This window comes from Rhincodon typus, chromosome 8 (assembly GCF_021869965.1).
Source record: "Rhincodon typus isolate 14 chromosome 8, sRhiTyp1.1, whole genome shotgun sequence".
NCBI classification, from domain to species: Eukaryota; Metazoa; Chordata; class Chondrichthyes; order Orectolobiformes; family Rhincodontidae; genus Rhincodon; species Rhincodon typus.
The window spans coordinates 86,296,948-86,317,272 of record NC_063339.1 but is presented as its reverse complement, the minus strand read 5'-3'; the positions used below and the strand labels follow the sequence as shown (position 1 = coordinate 86,317,272).

General features: G+C 46.7%; 1 long non-coding RNA gene across 1 annotated transcript; it reads right to left on the bottom strand.

Moving 5' to 3' along the window:
- Positions 1 to 57: 57 nt before the first annotated feature.
- Positions 58 to 14,390, bottom strand: LOC125483774. Its single transcript, XR_007262723.1, has 3 exons — positions 14,321 to 14,390; positions 13,569 to 13,676; positions 58 to 5,534 (listed from the first exon to the last, which is right to left on the bottom strand). It is a non-coding gene; the product is annotated as an uncharacterized LOC125483774 (long non-coding RNA).
- Positions 14,391 to 20,325: the final 5,935 nt, after the last annotated feature.

Below are 20,325 nucleotides of genomic sequence, written 5' to 3'. Positions count from 1 at the left end.
TGGGCTTCATGCTGCAGCTCCTCAGTTACTGCACAAACACCGCGATTTATGCCGTGACCCAGACTAAGTTCAGACTGCAGCTGAAGAATGTGCTGAAATATCCCTTTACCCAAAATCGTCAATCAATCAAATTCACTCACTAAATAATCCATTTTCAGGATATTTTCATTTCAGTTCAATGTTTCAGCAATGAAGCAGCGGGTCACCTATGCAACAGACTGAGGGTGATGCTGCTTTGTCCAACCTTATTCCCCACAGGGTGACAGGAACACATTCCAATGTTCGTCTCAACTCAGGGGGCAGTGAGAAAATGCATCATTCCACTGACTGTACCTGTAGCTTCAATTTGTAAATAATAAAAATGTCCATTAAAATGTATCAAGCAGCAGAGTGAACTTTCTTGTTGTTTGTCTTTGTGTTGGAGAAGCTGAGCTGGAGAGACAGACTTGGCCCCAAGTCCTGGTCCTCAGGGAAGGGGAGGGGGCCGGGGCCGTGCTCAAGAGTTGGATTTAAGTCACTCTGTCCTTGCTTTCACCTCTGGGTCACCCACTCTGGCAGAATCCATCTCTCTCTCTCTCTCATTACCTCTCCCTCCATATCTCCCTGCCACTCTCATAATGTCCGTCCCTCTCATCCCTCCTCCGTTGTTCATGCTTATTTTTCCAATGTCCTTCCCTCCCCCATTCTCATTCACAGTCTCTCACTCCTGCACATTCTCCACCTGCCAAAGTACCTGTGTTCCACTTGACTCACACCCTGCATATCTTCTGTTACTAGGACAACAGAGTACGTTTTGGTTCATAGGCCGTTGAGAGGGCAACAGATTGGGGATGGGTTCAGAAGACCATGGCTAGTGGAACAGAATGGGGATTGTTTCAAAGCCATTCTGAGAAAAACAGAAGGGAGATAGATTCATTGGCCATTGCTCGGGGACCATATTGGGGATGGCTTCACAGGCTCTTGCTAGGAAAACAGAGTGGGGATGGGTTCACAAACCGTTGCTAGGGGAACATGTAGCGTCGGTTCATAGGCCGTCACTTGAAGAAGAGGCTGGTAATGGGTTCGCAGGCCATTCTAGTAAAAGAAAGAGAGGAGATGGGTTCAAAGCCATCGCTAGGAGAAAAGCATGGGGATGGGTTCACAGGCACTTGTTAAGATATGACAGTGGGGTTGTGTTCACAGGCCGTTATTGGGCAGCCGACTGGGAATGGGTTCAAAAGGCCGTTGCTATGGCAACAGAATGGGGATGCATTCATAGACTATTGTTCAGGTGTACAGACTAGGGATGTGTTCATCGGCTGTTGCTTGGAGAACAAAACTGGGACAGGTTCACGGGACATTGTTAGGCGAACAGACAGTTGGTGGGTTAACAGGTTGTTGCTCGGAGCTCAGAACAGGGGATAGGCTCTAAGCCATTGCCAGGGGAACAGATTGGGTGTAGGGTCACAGGCCATTGCCAGGGAAAAAGTGAGTATGGGTTCACAGGCCGTTGTTTGGTGTATAGAGTGGGGATAGGTTCATCGGCCCTTGCTCGGCGAGCAGACGTGTAATGAGTTCTACAGGCCGTTGCAAGGAGATCAGAATACAAATAGGTTCACAAGCTTTTGCAGGGGACCAGAGTTGGGATGTGATCACAGGCCATTGCTAGGGGAACAGGGTGGTCATGGTTCACAGGCCATTGCCAGTTGACAAAAAAGGGATGCGTTCAAAACTATCACATGGGATCACCGGCAATTGCTAGGGGAACAGAATGGGCATAGGTTCACTGGCCGTTGCTAGGGGAACACTGTGCGTATCGTTCACAGGCCGTGGCGCGGGGAACAAAGTGCAGGAAATGGATTCACAGGCAGTTGATTGGAATGGAATGGTAATGGGTTCACAGGCCATTGTCGCGGGGACAGTGTGGGGATGTATTCATAGGCCGTTGCCAGGGGAACAGTGTGGGGATGGGCTCTCAGTCCCTTGCGAGGAGAACAGATTCGAGTTGGGTTCTCAGTCCGTTGCAAGGGGAACACAGTGGGGATGTGTTCACAGACCATTGTTGGGGTTCAGAGTTGGAATGGGTTCACTGGCAGTTTCTAGGGGAACGTAATGGGGCTGAATTTACAGACAATTATTACGAAAACAGAATGGGGACGGGTTCAAAAGGCCGCTGCCAGGAGAACAGAGTGGGGATGAGTTCACAGGCCATTTCAAGGGAACAGAATAAGGACGTGTTCACAGGCCATAGCTCGGGGAACTGACTAGGCATGGGTTCAAAGGCTATTGCTAGGGCAACTTTTGGGGTAGTTTCACAGGCCATTTCTCGGCGAACAGGGTGGGGATGAGTTCGCAGGTCATTGCCAGGAGAACATAGTGGGAATGGATTCACAGGCCATTGCGAGGGGAACAGTGGGGGTGGGTTCACAGGCTGTTGTTAGGGGAACAGAGTGGGGACAGGTTCAAAGGCCGTTGCTAGAACATAGTGGGGATTGGTTTACAGGCTGTTGCCAGGGGAACAGGGTGGGAATGGTTTCACTCGCTGTTGATAGAGCAGCTGTGGGGATTGGTTCACAGGCTGTTGTTCGGACGAAAAAAGAGAATGAGTTTAAAGCCTTTGCGAGGAGAAAAGAGCAGGGATGGATTCACAGGCCTTTACTTGCGGAAGAGTGGGGATGCGTTCACAGCCCGTTTCTGGGGGAACGGAGTGGGAATGGGTTTACAGCCGGTTGACAGGCAAAAAGATTGGGGATGGGATCACAGGATGTTGCTTGGGGAATAGTGTTGGTACAGGATCAAAGATTATTGCTCGTGGAAGAGTGTGGGGATGGGTTAAACAGGCTGCTGCTCGGACAGCAGAATAGGAATGGGTTCTCAGGCTGTTGCCAGAGGAACAGAGTAGGGATGGGTTCAAAGGCATTGTTAGAAGAGAGGTAATAGGTTGAAAGCCATTGCCAGGAGAACACAGTGAGGATGAGTCCACAGGCCATTACTCGGGGTATAGAGTCGGGAAGGAGGTCACCGGCCGTGTGATGGGTTAACAGGCTGTTGCTCAGAGATCAAATTCATTACTAGGTTAACAGAGTTTCGATGGGTTTAAAGGCCATTGCTCGGGGACCACAGTGGGGATGAGTTCACACAGGTTGTTACTAAGGGTACAGAGTGGGGACAGGGTCACACTAGGCGAACAGATGGGAGATGGGGTTACAGGCAGTTGCTCGTAGATCAGAATAGAAATGGTTTCACAGGCGATTGCCAGGGGAACAGAGTGGGAATGGGTTCAAAGCCATCGCGACGAGAACAGAGACAGAATAGGTTCAAAGCCATTGCAAGGAACAATGAGTTTGGATGGGTTCTCAGGAGTTTGCTTTGGGAAATAGTGTGGGGATGGGTTCACAAGCCGTTGGTAGGGGAACAGAATGGGGATGACTTCACAGGCTGTTGCTCAGGCAACAAAGTAGGCATTGATTCTCAGGCCATTGTTCGGGGAACAGTGCCAGGATGGGTTCCCAGACTGTTTCCACGAGAAAAGTGCTGGGATATGTTCACAGGCCCTTTTTGGGTAATAGATTGGGGATGGTCTCAGAGGCTGTTGCTGTGGGAATAGAGGAGAGATTGGTTCACAGACGGTTGCCAGAAGAACGGGATGGGGATGAGCTCACAGGTGGTTGCAACATGAACCGAGTGAGGCCGTTTCTAGTGAAACTGTGTAAAGACATGTTCACGGATCATTGCTCGAGGAAGAGTGTGGAAGATATGGCAGGCCGTTGATACGGGAACAGGATGGAGTTAGGGTCACAGGCCGTTGCTCAGGGAACAGTTTAGGGATGGATTCTCAGGCCGTTGCTACGAGAACAGAGTGGGGATGGGTTCACAGCTTGTTGCGAAGAGAACATTGTGGCGATGTGTTCAGAAGTCATGCCAGGAGAACAGAGTGGGGATGGGCTCACAGGCTGTTGCTACGGTAACAGGATGCAAATGGGTTCATATGCTATTGGGAGGGAAACTGAGTTGGGATGGGGTCAGAGGTCATGCTAGGGGAACAGATTGGGAATAGTTTCACAGGCCTTTGCTAGGAGAACAGAGTGGGGATGGGTTCACAGGCGATTTCAAGGGAAACAGAGTAAGGATGTGTTCACTGGCCATAGCTCAGGGAACTGAGTAGGGATGGGTTCAAAGGCCATTGCTGGGGCAACTTTTTGGGGTAGATCTACTGGCCATTTCTCGGAGAACAGTGTGGGGATGGGTTCGCAGGTCATTGCCAGGAGAACATCGTGGGGATTGGTTCACAGGCTGTTGTTAGGAGAACAGATTGGGGGGGGCGTTGCTGGAGAACATCGTCGGGATGGGTTCGTAGGCTATTGCAAGGAGAACATAGTGGGCACGAGTTCACAGGTTGTTGCCGGCGGATCAGAATGTGGATGAGTTCACAGGCCGTTGTGAGGGTAACACAATGGAGATGGGTTGGCAGGTCGTTGCTAGGGGAACAGAGAGGGATCGGCTTCACAAGCTATTGCTGGGGGAACGGTAGGGATGTGTTCACAGGCCGTTGCTAGGAGCACATAGTGGGGATGGGTTCACATGCCATTGCCATGAGAACATAGTGGAGACGGGTTTACAGGCCGTTGCCAGGAGAACATAGCGGGCATGTGCTCTCAGGTTGTTGCTAGTGGATCAGTTTGTGGATGGGTTCACAGGCCGTTGCTAGGGCAACACAATGGGGATGAGTTCACAGGCCTTTGCTGGGGGCACAGAGTGGGGATGGGTTCACTGGCTGTTGCTAACCTGTAAAGATAAGAGAAGTTATCACTGTCAGTACAGGATGGAATTAAAACAATTCCGGTCTATATGGAATATCGTTTCCTCTTTTGTTTCCCAACCTGTTTATCCCAGTCCCACATACTCTTCTTTCTCCCTGGGCTGAAATCCAAACTCATCTCTTTATTTACTTCCTCCACATCAAGGTTTCCTTCTCAATTCTGAGCATGCCCAGAGCACAGTCCACTTTTGCACGATTACACTGGCCTCTGAATGTCAGAGCAGACCAGTGCACAGGCGCAGGGCTGTACTTCATGTGTGAAGAGCATGTGTAATGTGACCCCATCCCACCAGTTAGCCTCGGGGCTTCCCCCTCCTTTCCTGGAGATATTAGTTAGTTGTTTAGTGGGAAGGAGATTGAGGGTTCAGGTGGGTCTCAGACAAGATGAACTCAGAGAGACGTCTAGGCCCGAAATGTCAGCCTTCCTGCTCCTATGATGCTGCTTGGCCTGCTGTGTTCATCTAGCTCTACACCTCGTTATCTCAGATTTTCCAGCACCTGCAGTTCCTACTATCTCTGAACTCAGAGAGAGCTTGAGGGGAGAGAAATTAGTGAAAGATCCAATGTCAGGGCCTAGATGAAGTGAGACTTCAGAGAAGGTTTTGTCCAGTGAGTTATCGAAAGCTTTTTTCCTTCCACAGTTAAATGCCAATGATAATCAGGTCCTGATGATTCCACTGACTCTGTTAGAACTTGTTTTCAGATCCCGGTCTGCAAATTATTCTCAATTAATATCCTGCAAAACAAATTCATGAAAAAACTATCACGGTCAGACCAAGACTGATATCTAGAAAAGACAAACACTATCTTGGTTTCAGTTTGCTGTGTGCAAGTCCCCCTCTTCAAATCTCCCCAACACGAACACACAGAAAGAAATCTGTGCATGCGGTGACCCATACTCAGAACTGATGGTATGTAGGAAAGTGTCAATTTATATTCAGGAGATAGGTTGGAGAGGGGTAAGGAGTGAACGTTAGGTGAGGATAGACCCCACAGTGAAAGAAGAGCCGCTGAACAGACAAAGGAGTGGATAACAATCTGGCTAGGAGTGTGAATAGCTGTTAATGAGGACTGTTAGTTTCTAACAACAGATAGCGTGTAATGGCAGACTACTGTTGAGAAGGCCTGATGTGTGGGGTTGGGGGCTAGAACATGGGACAGTTCAGGCCCTAAAATTACTGAACTCGACATCGAGTCCGGAGGGCTGCAGAGTCCCCAAGCAGAAAATGAAGTGCTGTTCTTCAAGCTTGCGCTGAGTTTCACTTGAGCACTGCAGCAATCCTGAGACAGGGATGTTGGCCAGGGAACAGGGTGGTGTGTTAAAGTGGCAGACAACAAAAAGCTTGCTTTTTTTTTGTCAGCATAACATAGATGTTCTGCAAAGCAGTCACCCAGTGTACACTTTGTTTCCCCAATGTAGAGGAGACCACATTGTGAGCAGTGAATGCAATAGCCTAGATTGTGGGAAGTGCAGGTAAAATGCTGTTTCACCTGGAAGGTATATTTGGGCTTTTGGATAGTGAGGAAGGGGGAGGTAAATGGGCAAGTGTTACAGCTTTGGCGATTGCAGGGGGTGGTGCCGTGGGGCTGTTAAGGGGGTGGTTGGAGGGTTGTTGGCAGTGAATGAAGAGTGGATGAGAGTGTCCAGGAGGTAACAAAGGGAGGGGAGGGGGATTTGTGTCTAGTAGTGGCATCTCATTGGACATGGAGGAAATGGCGGCTGCTGATCTTCTGGATGTGGATGCTGGTGGGATAGTAGGTAAGGAAAAGGGGAACCCTACCGCTGTTGCGGGAGGGGAGACAGGAGGGGAGGGTGGAAGTGTGGGAGATGAGTCAGACCTGGCTGAGGGCTCTGTCAACAATGGTGCTGGGGAATCCTCGGTTGAGGAAGAATATGGACATTTCAGACGCTCCCTTCTCGAAGCTGGCCTATATCGGAACAGATGCAATGCAGACGGAGGAACTGGGAGGATGGATTGGAGTGTTTACAGGAAGTTGGGTGAGTAGATGTATCGTTCAGGTAACTGTGGAATAATTTTAGGGCCCGAACTCTCCCATGTCCCAGCCCCCTTCCCCACACATCAAGCCTTGTTATCACAGAGTCTGCCATCCATCGTTGGCCACTACCAGTCTCTATTAACAACCATTCATCCTCCTCGCCAGATCGTGATCCACTCCTTTATCTGTCCAATTGTTCTTCTCTCTTTTTGGGTTCTATCCCCACCTATCGTTTACTCCATATCCCTTCCTGTCACCCTACCTTCCACATACAAACCAACACATTCCGAGCTACTATCAGTTCTGAGGAAGGTTCACTGGACCTGAAACGTTAACTTTGATTTCTCTTCACAGATGCTGCCAGACCTGCTGAGGTTCTCCAGCATTTTCTGTTTTTGTTTCTGATTTACAGCATCCGCAGTTCTTTCAATTTTTATTTACCAGGAGGTTCTAAGTCAGGTCTGGCAGCCTACACCGGGTTTTTATAAAACCTCTCACTGACTCCATCTTTCTCCTGGTCTCCACTATCCCTCCCATCCCAACCTTTTCCATCACCTCCCTTCACACTCACTGAGGCAACACTGCACTTGCACAGTTCATGCTTACATGTTGTCATGCTAGCCTGCCCCTCATTCACTCCCATTGGCTGGATAACCAGCCAGTTGCTCCCGGTTACACCCACTCTCTTCCTATAGGTCCAGAGCTGCTATCAATCCGCCGGGTCCTACAGTGAGGTGGGAGGTGAGTGGCGGGAGCATCCCTCTTTCTGCCCTGATATGGGCTTCATGGTATCACAGAGCACAGAGGCTGTTCTTCCGGCTGCTTTTGGCAATGCTGCAAATCTGTCCCAACTTCCCTGCCATTTGCCCATAGCCCTCCAAATCTCTCTTCAAAAAGTTAAATTCCAAAGCTCTTTTGAGAATAACTGATCAATCAGCATCCAGCTTTCGTTCAGACAATTCCAGATGCTCAGAACTTACTGAATGAAATAATTTTCACATTTTCACCCCACATTATTTGCCAATTACCTGAAAGTGGTTACTAAAAGTTGTGACTATGTTAATAATTTCTCTTTCTGTCTCTCTCTGCAAATTAAATATCCTGGAAACAAAACTGCACCTGGACTAAATCACTACTTAACCTTCGGAGCTCCAAGGAGAATTATCTGAGCTTCTGCTTCCTATCCACAAAAGAGAAACTCATCTTAATTTTAATTTATTACAGTCACAGAGATGTCCAGCATAGAAACAGACCCTTTGGTCCAACTTGTCCAGGCCAACTTGGTATCCTAAATTAATGTAATCCCATTTGCCAGCGTTTGGCCTATATCGCTCTAAACCCTTTCTATTCATGTACCCAACCAGATGCCTCGACTTATTCTGTACATGTACAACGCTCATCTTGAAAACCTTGCCCTTTTGATCACTTTTTTTTTCCCTCTTACTTTAAACCTACGCCCTCTAGTTTTGGACTCACCTAACCTGGGAAAAATAAAAAAAACCTGGTTGTTTATCCTATCTATGCCCCTCATGATTTTATAAAACTTCCATAAAGGTCACCCCTCAGGCTTTGACGTTCCAGGGAAAATAGCCCCAGTCTATTCAGCCTCTCCCTATAGCTCAAACACTCCAAACCTGGCAACATCATTGTGAATCTTTCCTATACCCTTTCAACTTTAACAACATTTTTCCTATAGCAGGAAACCAGAAGTGGCTAAACAATGTCCTGTACAGCCGCAATATGACATTGCAACTCCTATACTCAACGCACTGACCAACATAGGCAAGCGTACCAAACGCCTTCTTCACTGCCCTATCTACCTGCGACTTCACTTTCAAGGAACAGTGAACCTGCTCCTCAAGGTCTCTTTGTTCAGCAACACTCCCCAGGATCTTAAGTGTATAAGTCCTGCCCTGATTTGCCTTTCCAAAATGCAGCACCTCACATTTATCTAAATTAAACCCCATCTGCCACACCTCGGCCCATTTGATCAAGGTCCCATTGTACTCTGAGGTAACCTTCTTTGCCGTCCACTACAGCTCCAATTTTGGTGTCTTCTGTGAACTTACTATCCATACCTCCTTTATACATATCTAAATCATTTATATAAGTGATAAAGCAGCAGATCCAGTATCAAACCTTGCAGCACACCACTGCTCACAGGCCTCCAGTCAGAAAAGCAATCCTCCACCACTACCCTCTGTCTCCTACCTTCAAGCGAATTTTGTATCCAAATGGCTAGTTCTCCCTGTATTCCTTGTTGTCTAACCTTGCTAACTTGTCTATTATGTGGAACCTTGTTCAATGTCTTTCTGAAGTCCACATAGGCAATGTCCACAGCTCTGCCTTCATCAGTCTTCTTTGTCACTTCTTCAAAAAACTCAATCAAGTTAGTGAGGCATGATTTCCAACCATTCCTTGCCTTTCCAAATACATGTAAATCCTGTACCTCAGAATCCCTTCCAACAACTTGCCCGCCAATGACTTCCGGCTCTCCGGTCTGTTGTTCCCTGTCCTTTCCTCACCACCCTTCCTAAATAATTGCACCCGCTTTCCAGCACTTCACTTGTGGCTATTGCTGATACAAATATATCAGCAAGGGGCCCAGCAATCACTTACCTAGCTTTCCACAAAGTTCTGGAATGGACCTGATCAGGTCCCAGGGATTTATCCACTTTTATGCAATTTAAGACATCCAGTACCTTCTCCTCCTCTGAAATATAGACACTTTCAAGTTCTCACTATTTATTTCTCCAAATTCTCTAGCTTCCCTACCTTTCTCCAGTAAATTCTGACATGAAATACTCACATAGTATCTCTCCCACCTCCTGCAGTTCCATAGATGGGCTTGTTGATCTTTTAGGGGTCCTATTCGCTCCTAGTTACTCTTTTATCTTTGATGTATATGTAGAATCTCTTTGGATTCTCCTTAAACCTATTCCCAAAGCTATCTCATGTCCCCTTTATGCCCTTCTGATTTCCCTCTTGAGTATACTCCTAATGCACTTATACTCCTCCAGGGATTCACTCGAACCCAGCTGCCTATACCTGGCATATGCCTTCTCCATTTTCTTGACCAGTGCCTCCATTTCTCGAGTCATCTAGCATTCTCTACACCCAACAGCCTTGCCTTTAACAGGAACATACTGTCTCTGTACTCTCGTTGCCTCATTTTTGAAGGCCTGTGCTGGCAATGGCAGGTGAAGACATAGAAACGATCATTATCACTAAAGAGGTAGTATTAGGCAGCTAACGGTTCTAGGTAGACATGTCTCTTGGCCCTGATTGAATGCATCCCAGGGAACTAAAAAAGATAGCGGGGCAAATAGCAAATGTGCTCGTGACAATTCACTAAAAATTTGCTGGATTCTGGGACGGTTCCGGCAGATTGGAAAACAACAAATGTGATGCCACTATTTAAAAGAAAAGGAGGTGGACAATAGGTGGGTAACCATAGACCCATTAGCTTTACTTCTGTAGTGGGGAAACTGCTTGAATCTATCAAAGATAAAACAGCGAGACATCTGGATAGAAATTGTCCCAACCAGCAGACACAGCATGTAGTCATGAAAGGCAAGTCATGTTTAACTACTTTACTGGAATTCTTTGAGGATCTTACAAGCACAATGGACAATGGGGAACCAGTGGATGTGGTGTATCTGGATTTCCAGAAGTCATTTGACAAGTTGCCACACCAAAGGCTGCTCCAGAAGATAAGGATGCATGGCATTACGGGTAACGTATTAGCATGGATAGGGAATTGGTTAACTAACAGGAAGCAAAGTGTGGGGATAAATGGGTGTTTGGATTAGTGTTTGGACTGCAATTGTTTACAATTTACCCAGATGATTTGGAGTTGGGGAACAAGTGTAGTGTGTCATAGTTTGCAGATGACACTAAGATAAGATGTAGAGCAAAGTGTGCAGAGGCCACTGTAAGTGTGTAGAGGGATACAGATAGGTTAAGTGAGTGGGCAAGGGTCTGGCAGATGAAGTACAGTGTTGGTAAATGTGAGGTCATCCATTTTGGTAGGAATAACAGGAATCTGGACTCATCGTAATGGCGAAAAATTGGTGCATCCTGCTGTGCAGGAGGACCTGGGAGTCCTTATGCATGAATCACAAAATAGTTGGCTTGCAGGTGCAGCAAGTAATTAAGATGGTGCAAGGAATGTTATGCTTCATTGTTAGAGGGATGGGGTTTAAAAACAAGGAGATTATGTTGCAGCTATATAGGGTTCTGGTGAGGTTATGCCTGGAGTATTGCGTGCAGTTTTAGTCTCTTTACTTCAGCAAGGATGTTGGCACTGGAGGGAGTGCAAAGGAGGTTTACTGGTTTGATTCTGGAGTTGTGAGGGTTGGCTTATGAGAAAAGATTGAGTAGACTGGTACCACACTCGTCAGAATTTAGAAGAATTGTGTGGGGGCGTCTTACAGAGAAATATAAAATTATGAATGGAATAGATAGGATAGAAGCAGGGAGGTTGTTTCCACTGGCGGGTGAACGAGACAGCATAGCCTTAAAATAAGGGGGAGCGGATTTAGGACTGAGTTGAGGAGGAACTTCTTCAGCTAAAGGATTGTGAGTTTGTGGAATTCCCTACCGAGTGAAGCAATTGAGGCGACGTTCTTGAATGTTTTTAAGGCAAAGGTAGATTTTTGAGCAGTAAAGGAATTAAGGATTATGATGGGCGGGCAGGAAGGTGCAACTGAGTCCATGAAAAGATCAGCCATGATCTTATTGAATGGCGGAGCAAGTTCAACGGGCCAGATGGCCTACTCTTGCTCTTATTTCTTATGTTCCCACTTTCCAGCCATCCCTTTACCTGTGAATAGCTCCCCCCAATCAAACTTTTAAAGTTCTTGCCGTGTACTGTCAAAATTAGCCTTAGTCGAATTTAGAACTTTAACTTTTAGATATGGTCTATTCTTTTCCATAACTATTTTTAAACTAATAGAATCATAGAATCCCTACAGCATGGAAGCAGGCCATTTGGCCCATCAAATCCGCACCGACCCTCTGCAGAGCTTCCTACCCTAGCCCTGTAACGCTGCATTTCCCATGGCCAATCCACCTTGCCTGCACATCCCTGGACACTATGGGCAATCCATCCAACCTGCACATCTTTGGAGTGTGGGAGGAAACCGGAGCACCTGGAGGAAACCCACGCAGATACAGGGAGAATTTGCAAACTCCACATGGAGTGTGGAAGGCTGGAGTCAACAACAGCAGAATTGTATTCCAGCACAATCTGTAATCTCATGACCCGGTACATCCCGCACTTAACCATTAATATCAATCCAGGGGATAAGCGCTGGTTGAATGGATAGTACAGGAGGGCATGCCAGGAGCAGCACCAAACACACCAACAAATGAGGTGCCAACCTGATAAAGTTACTAAACAGGACCACCTGCATGCCAAACAGCATAAACAGCAAGAGACAGAGCTAAGCGATCCCACAACCAACAGACCACATCTAAGCTCTGCAGTTCTGCTACACCCAGTCGTGAGTGGTGATGGACAATTAAACAACTCACTGGAAAATACACCACAAAAATCACCACCTTTACTGGAGAAGCCCAACACATTCACACAAAAGACAAGAATACAGCACTTGGAGCAATCTCCAGCCACAAGTGTCAAGTGGATGATCCATCTCCAGGCTTCTCTCGAGGTCACCAACATCACAGATACAAGTTTCCAGCCAATTTGATTCATTTCACATAATATCAAGAAATGAACTCATAGTGCAAAGGCTACAGGCCCTGCCAACCTTCTGGCAATAGTACTGATGACTTGTGCTCCAGAACCTGCCACCCGCCAAGCCAAGCTGTTCCAGTACCTCTACGGCACAGACATCTACCGACAATGGAGAACATCGCCCGGGTATGTTCAGCACAAAAACACAGAATAAATACAACCCGGCCAATTTCCCCTCCATCAGTTTACTTTTGATCATGAAAGTAAATGAAAAGTGTCATCAACAGTGCTATCCAGCAGCAGCTGCTCAGCAATAACCTGCTCAGCGACATTCAGCTTCGATTCCACAAGGACCACTCAGTTCTTGGCTTTATTACACACTTCATTCACAAATTGACAAACAGCTGAATTCCAGGGGGTGAGGTGAGAGTGACTGCCATGTTCCGCACCAAGATCACCTATTTCCGCTTGTGTGACATCACCCGATTCCACCTTAGTCTCATCCAATCCTGTGTTACCACTGGACTTAACTGTCCAAACACACTCCCAGCCGGCCTCCTACGTTCAATTTCCCTATAATCTGAAAAACATCTAAAACTCTGCTGCCCACATATTCACTTGTACCAAAACTTGATCCCCCATCAAAAGGCATCTATTTATAAACAACATTTTAAAATTTGTACACTTGATTTAATTCCTGGTTGTGATCATCCTTATCTCCCTGTACCACACAACGTTTGAGAGTTCAACAACAGATTTTGTTTCAGACTCCAACAATGCGTTTTTTCATTGCTTCATGACAAGTAGCTGTTTCTATAGTTGCCAAGGCAACAATACAATTACCATCCGAAACCTCTCAGGTCTGCTTTCCACCTTTAAGACATTCCTGAAAACCTACTTATTTGGTAATGATTTTGGTCACCTGTCTTAATATCTCCATCTGTGGCCTCACGTCAAAAGTTCCTTGAGAATATTTTTGTCAAATTATACACGTGATAAAAAATACAAACCGTTATTGATTTGGACATTTCATAAACTTTTCACTGTCGCTGGGTGAATGTAACTTCTTACCTAAAAGCATTGTGGAAGGACCATCACAATACAAACTGCAGCAGTAGAAGGAAGTCGAACATCATCTTTGCCTCAGGCATCAGGGGTCTTGCCAATGATTGCTCGTATCTGTGGAGGAAGAAACAGTTGATATTTTAGGGAGTGCAAAATGAATTACAGAGAATGAAAATGGTACAGAACTTGGTCAGAAATAGAAGGGAAATAGACTCTCTCGCTGGAAAAAGAATTCCCGACTGTGAAAGATATTGTGGAAAATGAATCTGGTGATACAGCAGCACAAGATCTGTGAAAGGAACAGTAAAATACTAAACAGAGACAAAAGATACTCATTATTAGAGAGTTAGATATTGACAAAAAGGTGATCCAGGAGCACAGAGGTGAATTAGAGCAGTGTTGGCTGTTATGATCCTACGGCCGAGGAAACAAATCCAGAAGAAACAAACATTTCCATTGGTTTCAATTAGCTCTGTTTAAATCCTCCCCTTGCACTGTCCGCCAAGGAAGGCTGCGCATGTGTCCCGCTGCAGCTCGCCCCCTACAAAGTTGGCGGCTGCGCATGCGTCCCGCTGATCATTGCCGCCACTAAAAATGGCGGCGGTCAGTCGGGCCTGTTACCGTCTGAAGCATTTATTCGTTTTCTGCAAACAGAGGCCTAGGGAGTTTCATATTTGTGTTTTCTGACGTGTACCATGTGTTTGTAAAACTTCCAAGCTCATAAGAACATAATTTTTCTGCCGTTTAACTTTCTTTACCGTGTCCTCCTCTTGCCTCAATTGCGCAAACGTTGATCTCAGCGAGTCTGCACTGCCCGCGTGATTGATCACGTGGTTTACACTGGTCCTGCCCCTTGTTTACTCCGATTGGTTGGAGGAGCAGCTGCTCCGCTCGCGCCGCCCCTGTGCTCCTATTGGTCCCGCGCTGATATCAATCACCCGGGTCCCCGAACGGAAACTGGAGCATGTGGAGTGCTTCTTGTTGTCATTAGAATCTTGCATTTTCAGTCCAGGAGAGAAACGAAACTTAGAACTACATTGAGAAGATGTACACTAGAGACGCTGGGATTTTAATAAGCTTGAAAGGGCTTCCTGCAGCTAAAAGCCAAAGATAGCTCTTGATACTGCTCTTTCAGCGAAGAGAGGAATGTTGGTGAAATAAGTGTAATAAATACAGGCATAGCAGTCCTCAGGTAAGATGTCACAAGGTTGTCATAAAACAATATTTGATACCAGGCACTTATGGACGTATTAGGACAAGTGACCAAAAACTGGCCAAAGAGGAAGGTTTTGAGGAGTATCCTGAACAAACAAAGGGACTTTGAAAATCAGGGATATTTAGGGAGTAACTTCAAGATCTTATGGCCATGGAAACTGAAAGCATTAAAAAGGTGGGAGAGTTAAAATCAGAAATCCACAGGAGGTTGGAAGTCAGGGAGAACAAATATCTCAAAGGAAAAACCAAAAGAACTGTGGATGCTTGAAATTAGTAACACAAACAGAAATTGATGAAAAACTCAGCATGTCTGGCAGTGCCTTTGGACAGAAAGCAGAATTATCGTTTTGGGTCATGTGACCTTTCTTCAGCTACATCTCAGAGGCTTTTGAATTTGGAGGGATTATCGAAAGGAGGTGTGATGGCAAAATTTCAAAATAAGGATATGAATTTCAATACCTTGGTGCTTTGCCATCCAGAAAATGTGTATGTTAGTGAGCATAGGATGGAAAAGCAGCAAGATATTGAAATGGTGAGAGTAAACACATGAGCATCAGATTTTTGGATGACCTCAAGATTATAGGGAAGTGGAACATAGGAAGCCGGCTCGGAGTGTGTTTGGGGAGTTTAATCAAGAGGTATCAAAGGAACGGATGAGATTTTCAGCAGCAGATGAACTGAGATGTTACTGAGGTTGAAATGTATGTGGTCTTTTTGATAATGGGGTGTGGGGGTGTGTAATGTGGTTGGAAATTCACATGGGGTGAAATATTGCACGATATTTGTGAGCAGTGTTGTTCAGCCTCAGCCAGTTTCCAGGGAGAGGGATGAAGTCAGTGGTGAAGGAGTGGAGTTTGGTTCCCAGCCTGGGATTGACATGTAGCATTGTCTGTTTAAATGTGATATACACCCCTTTCGAAGCAGGAGCGGACTTGCAGCAGAGCTGAGTTGTAAACCAATGATCAGCTTTATTGAGACAAAGTGTGGAGATGTTTTTCTGTTGTTAAGCAAACTGCAGTGACAAACTCAGAAAGCTATTTCGAGTTGAATGTGGGTTATACTGTGTATGTCAATAACTAGACAGTGGAGCTCTTAAAGGACATATTGTAGGTTTTGCAGCCTTGGCCTTCAAACTTTTTCTCTGTCTTTACCTTTTATCTTCTGATTCTAGTTGCTTTCCATTGTACCGCTCATTTCTATCTCCATCCCAAAATCCACAAACCTGACGGCACTGGTCGAACCGTTGTCTCCACTTGAGCCTGCCCCACCGAACTTATCTCCACTTATCTTAACTCCATTTTCTCCCCCTTGGTCCAGGAACTCCCCACCTATGTCCGTGAAACCACTCACGCCCTCCACCTCCTCCAAAACTTCTGATTCCCTGGTCCCCAACACTTCATCTTTACCATGGATGTCCAGTCCTTATACACTTACATTCCACATGCAGATGGCCTAAAGGCCCTCAGCTTCTTCCTGTCCCGCGGGCCCGATCAGTCCCCATCCACTGATACCTTCATCTGCTTAGCTGAACTCATCCTCACTCTTAACAACTTCTCTTTCAATTCCTCCCACTTCCTACAGGCAAAGGGCGTGGCCATGTGTACCCATATGGGCCCAAGCTATGCCTACCTCTTTGTAGGGTATGTGAAACAATCCCTCTCCCGAAACTACATTGGCCCTATCCCCCACCTCTTCCTCCATTGCATCGATGACTGTATCGGCACCGCCTTGTGCTCCCACGAGGAGCTCGAATAGTTCATCCACTTCACCAACACCTTCCACCCCAACCTTAAGTTCACCTGGACCATCTCCGATACCTCTCTCTCCTTCCTGGACCTCTCTGTTTCCATCTCTGGCAACCACCTGGAAACCGATGTCCTTTTCAAGCCTGCCGACTCCCACAGCTACCTAGAATACACCTCCTCTCACCCACCTTCCGTAAAAATGCCATCCCCTATTCCCAATTCCTTCGCCTCTGCCGCATCTGCTCGCGAGATGAAGCATTCCACTCCCAGACATCCCAGATGTCCTCGTTTTTCAAGGACCGCAACTTCCCCTCCACAGTGACCGCGCCTCTCGCACTACTCATCCCTCACACCCCCTCCCCGCAATAACAACCAAAATAGAATCCCCCTCATCCTCACGTACCACCCCACCAACCTCCGGATCCGACGCATTATCCTCCGGCACTTCTGCCACCTGCAATCTGACCCCGCTACCAAAGACATTTTTCCCTCCCCACCCTTATCTGCCTTCGGGAAGGTCCCCTCTCTCTGTGACTTCCTTGTCCGCTCCACATTCCCCACCAGCCCCACCACCCGCGGAATTTTTCCCTGCAACCGCAGGAGGTGCTACACCTGTCCCTTCACCTCCCCTGTCACCTCCATCCCAGTGCCCAAGAAAACCTTCCACATTAAACAGATGTTCACCTGCACATCTGCTAATGTAGTATACTGTATCCGTTGTTCCCGATGTGGCCTCCTCTCCATTGGGGAAACCAAGCGGAGGCTTGGAGACCGCTTTGTGGAACACCTATGCTCCGTTCGAGACAGACGACAAGACCTCCCAGTCGCAAACCACTTCACCTCCCACTCCCACTCCTTAGACAACATGTCCATCCTGGGCTTCCTGCAGTGCCACAACGATGCCACCCGAAAACTGGTGGAACAGCACCTTTAATTCCCCCAGTGAACACTACTACCCAATGGTCTCAATGTCGACTTTACAATCTTCAAAATCTCCCCACTCCTGACCTCATGCCAAGACCAGCCCTCCCTCTCGTCCCCGCCTACGTGACCTGTCCATCTTTGCTCCCACCTACCCGCCCCTCCCTCCTCACTGAGCAACCCCATCCCATCTCCCTCCCGACACTCACCTTTCCTGGTTTCATCCCCGCCTCCTTGACCTGTCCATCTTCTCTCTACCTATCTGCTCCACTATCTACCTTCTAACACCGCCTCCCCCTCCCTCTATTTATTTCAGAGCCCCCTTCCCCTCCCCCATTTCTGAAGAAGGGTCCAGACCCGAAACATCAGCTTTCCTGCTCCTCTGATGCTGCCTGGCCTGCTGTGTTCCTCCAGCTCCACACCTTGTTATCTCAGACTTCAGCATCGGCAGTTCCCACTGCCCCCATCACCATTTATGACTGGTTGTAGCAGGAATGTTGGTCTGTTGATCTTGCAATCATTTTATCCTTCTGTAATGCACTAGTTTTGCTGTTTGTGATGCAAGCAGTCGAATGCGGTATCTATAACAGGTTGGCATCAGTTTTAGGTTCACATGGTTCTGACCCCTGCATGTTTGCCTGCACTCGTCACTGAACCATTGATCAGCTTCATGGTAATCATAGAGTGAGGGATTATCCGGGACAAAAAGTCACAGATTCTGGTGGAATACAATTCTGCTTCTGCTGCTGCTGCTGTGGTACTTCACCACATGAATGCCCAGTTTTGAGCTGCAATGAGTGCAATGTAATTCAGCTGCCTGTCCCCCAGTTCTGACCGAGTCCCGGTCGCCCTTGTACGCAGTGACCTACTCTGTTTTCTGATGTGGTAACACTTCCATTTTAATATTCTCATTCTTCTGAGGTCTTTCCATGGTGTCACGCCTCCAATTTGTCACATTCCTCAAAACCCTTTAACATATTCATCTGAACCTTTTCCCTTCCAGTAGGGGCATCTTCAGGTGGCACGGTGGCTCAGTGGTTAGCACTGCTGTTTCATAGCACCTCGGATATAGGCTCGATTTCACCCTCAGCCGACTGTTTGTGTGGAGTTTTTACATTCGCACCGTGTCTGCATGGGTTTCCTCCTGGTAGTCCGGTTTCCACCCACAGTCCAAAGATGTGCAGGCTGGGTGAAATGGCCATGCTAAATTGCCCGTAGTGTTGAGGGATGTGTAGATTAGGTGGGTAATAGGGGCATCTGTCTGGATGGGATGCTCTGACAGTCGGTGTGGACTAGTTAGGCTGTAGGAATTGTTTCCACACTGTCGGAATTCTGTTTGCAAAGTGAATGTTTCTCTCCCTGACCATGATTAAGAGCTCTGTAGTGTCAGTGATGCCAGCCTTATGTAGTTTCAGAACCAATGAATTTGTACACCTTGCGCTGTCATTTACTTCTCAGTGTATGGTGATCAATGTTGGACAGGGCGTTTGAGCAGCTTTGGCACACATTTTTGGAATTTATTTGAAAACACAAATTGCTGAAGAAACTAAGCAGGTCTGGCAGCATCTGTAGAGCGAAAGCAAAGTTTAAGCTGTTGGATCCAGTGATGCCTTTTCAAAGCTTCCAGTTTCTCCAGCACTTTTTCTTTTTGTTTCAGATTTCCAGCATCCACGGTTCTTTGTTTAGTTGAAAATTCAGTTAGTACTGATTCATTTCTGGAGAAACTCAGCAGGTCTAGACGCATCTGTGGAGACAGAGAAACAGAGTTAAGGTTTCAAGTCCAGCGAGACCCTTCTTCAGAACTGAAGAGGATTGAAAAATGGTCTTTTTAATAACTTGGCAGAGGTGGAGGAGGGGTGACAGAAAACAGAGGGTGTGGGGGTGCAGTGCAAAAGACAAACGGTCTTTCAATGGTGGTGAAAGAGAAACAGATGTAAAATGGGAGTAAATACAGGTGATAATGGGGCAGATGGGTTCTCTCTATTGAGTGCAATGTAAACAAGACACAAAAAAGACAAGGTCACAGGGAGACCAGGAGGGAGAATGTATGAAAAATGGAAAACGGTCATAACTTCCTTGCTTTTATACTCTATACCTCTGATCATAATACTAAGTATCCACTGAGGCTTCTTCACAACAATTTCACCTTGCCCCACTATGTATAATTTCCTGCCTTCTGTGTCCCTCTCTGGGTTATATTTGCCAGTCTTCCAGGACCCTCCCTGACTCCAGCTATTCCTGAAAGATTACCAGCAAAGCCAAATAATCTCCTCAGCTATCTTCTTAGAACTATGGCATGCAGTGCATCTGATCTGGTTAATTTATCTAACTTCAGACCTTTTAGTTTCCCCAGCACCTTCTCCTTACTGATGGTCACCACACTCACCTCTGCCCTCTGATTCGCTTGATGTTCTGGCAGGCTGCCTGATGTCTTCCACCGTGAAGACTGATGCAAAGTACCTATTCAGGTACTCTGCCATTTCTTTGTTTTCCATAACTACTCCAGTTTCTTTTGTATTACTAACAAGCTTACCGTCATATTTCAGCTTCTCCTCCCTATTGCTTTTATTATTTATCCTAAGATGGCATTTGAAGTCTTCCTAATCATTTGTATTCCCAATAATCTTCACCACATTGTATGCTGTCTCTTATGCTTTTATGCAGTCGCTGACTTCCCATATTACCTCTGGCTGCTTTGTCCTGTCCTGAATATACTCCTTCTTCCTTGGGATGAATTTCAAATGTGCCTCCGAATTTTCCCAAGAAACTCCTGCGATTGCTGCTCCACTGTCTTCCCTGCTCGGCCTCCCTTCCAATTAACTCTGGCTAGTTCCTTCCTCCTGTTTTAGTTGTGACGTTCCTCAATTATAATCACGTCACAT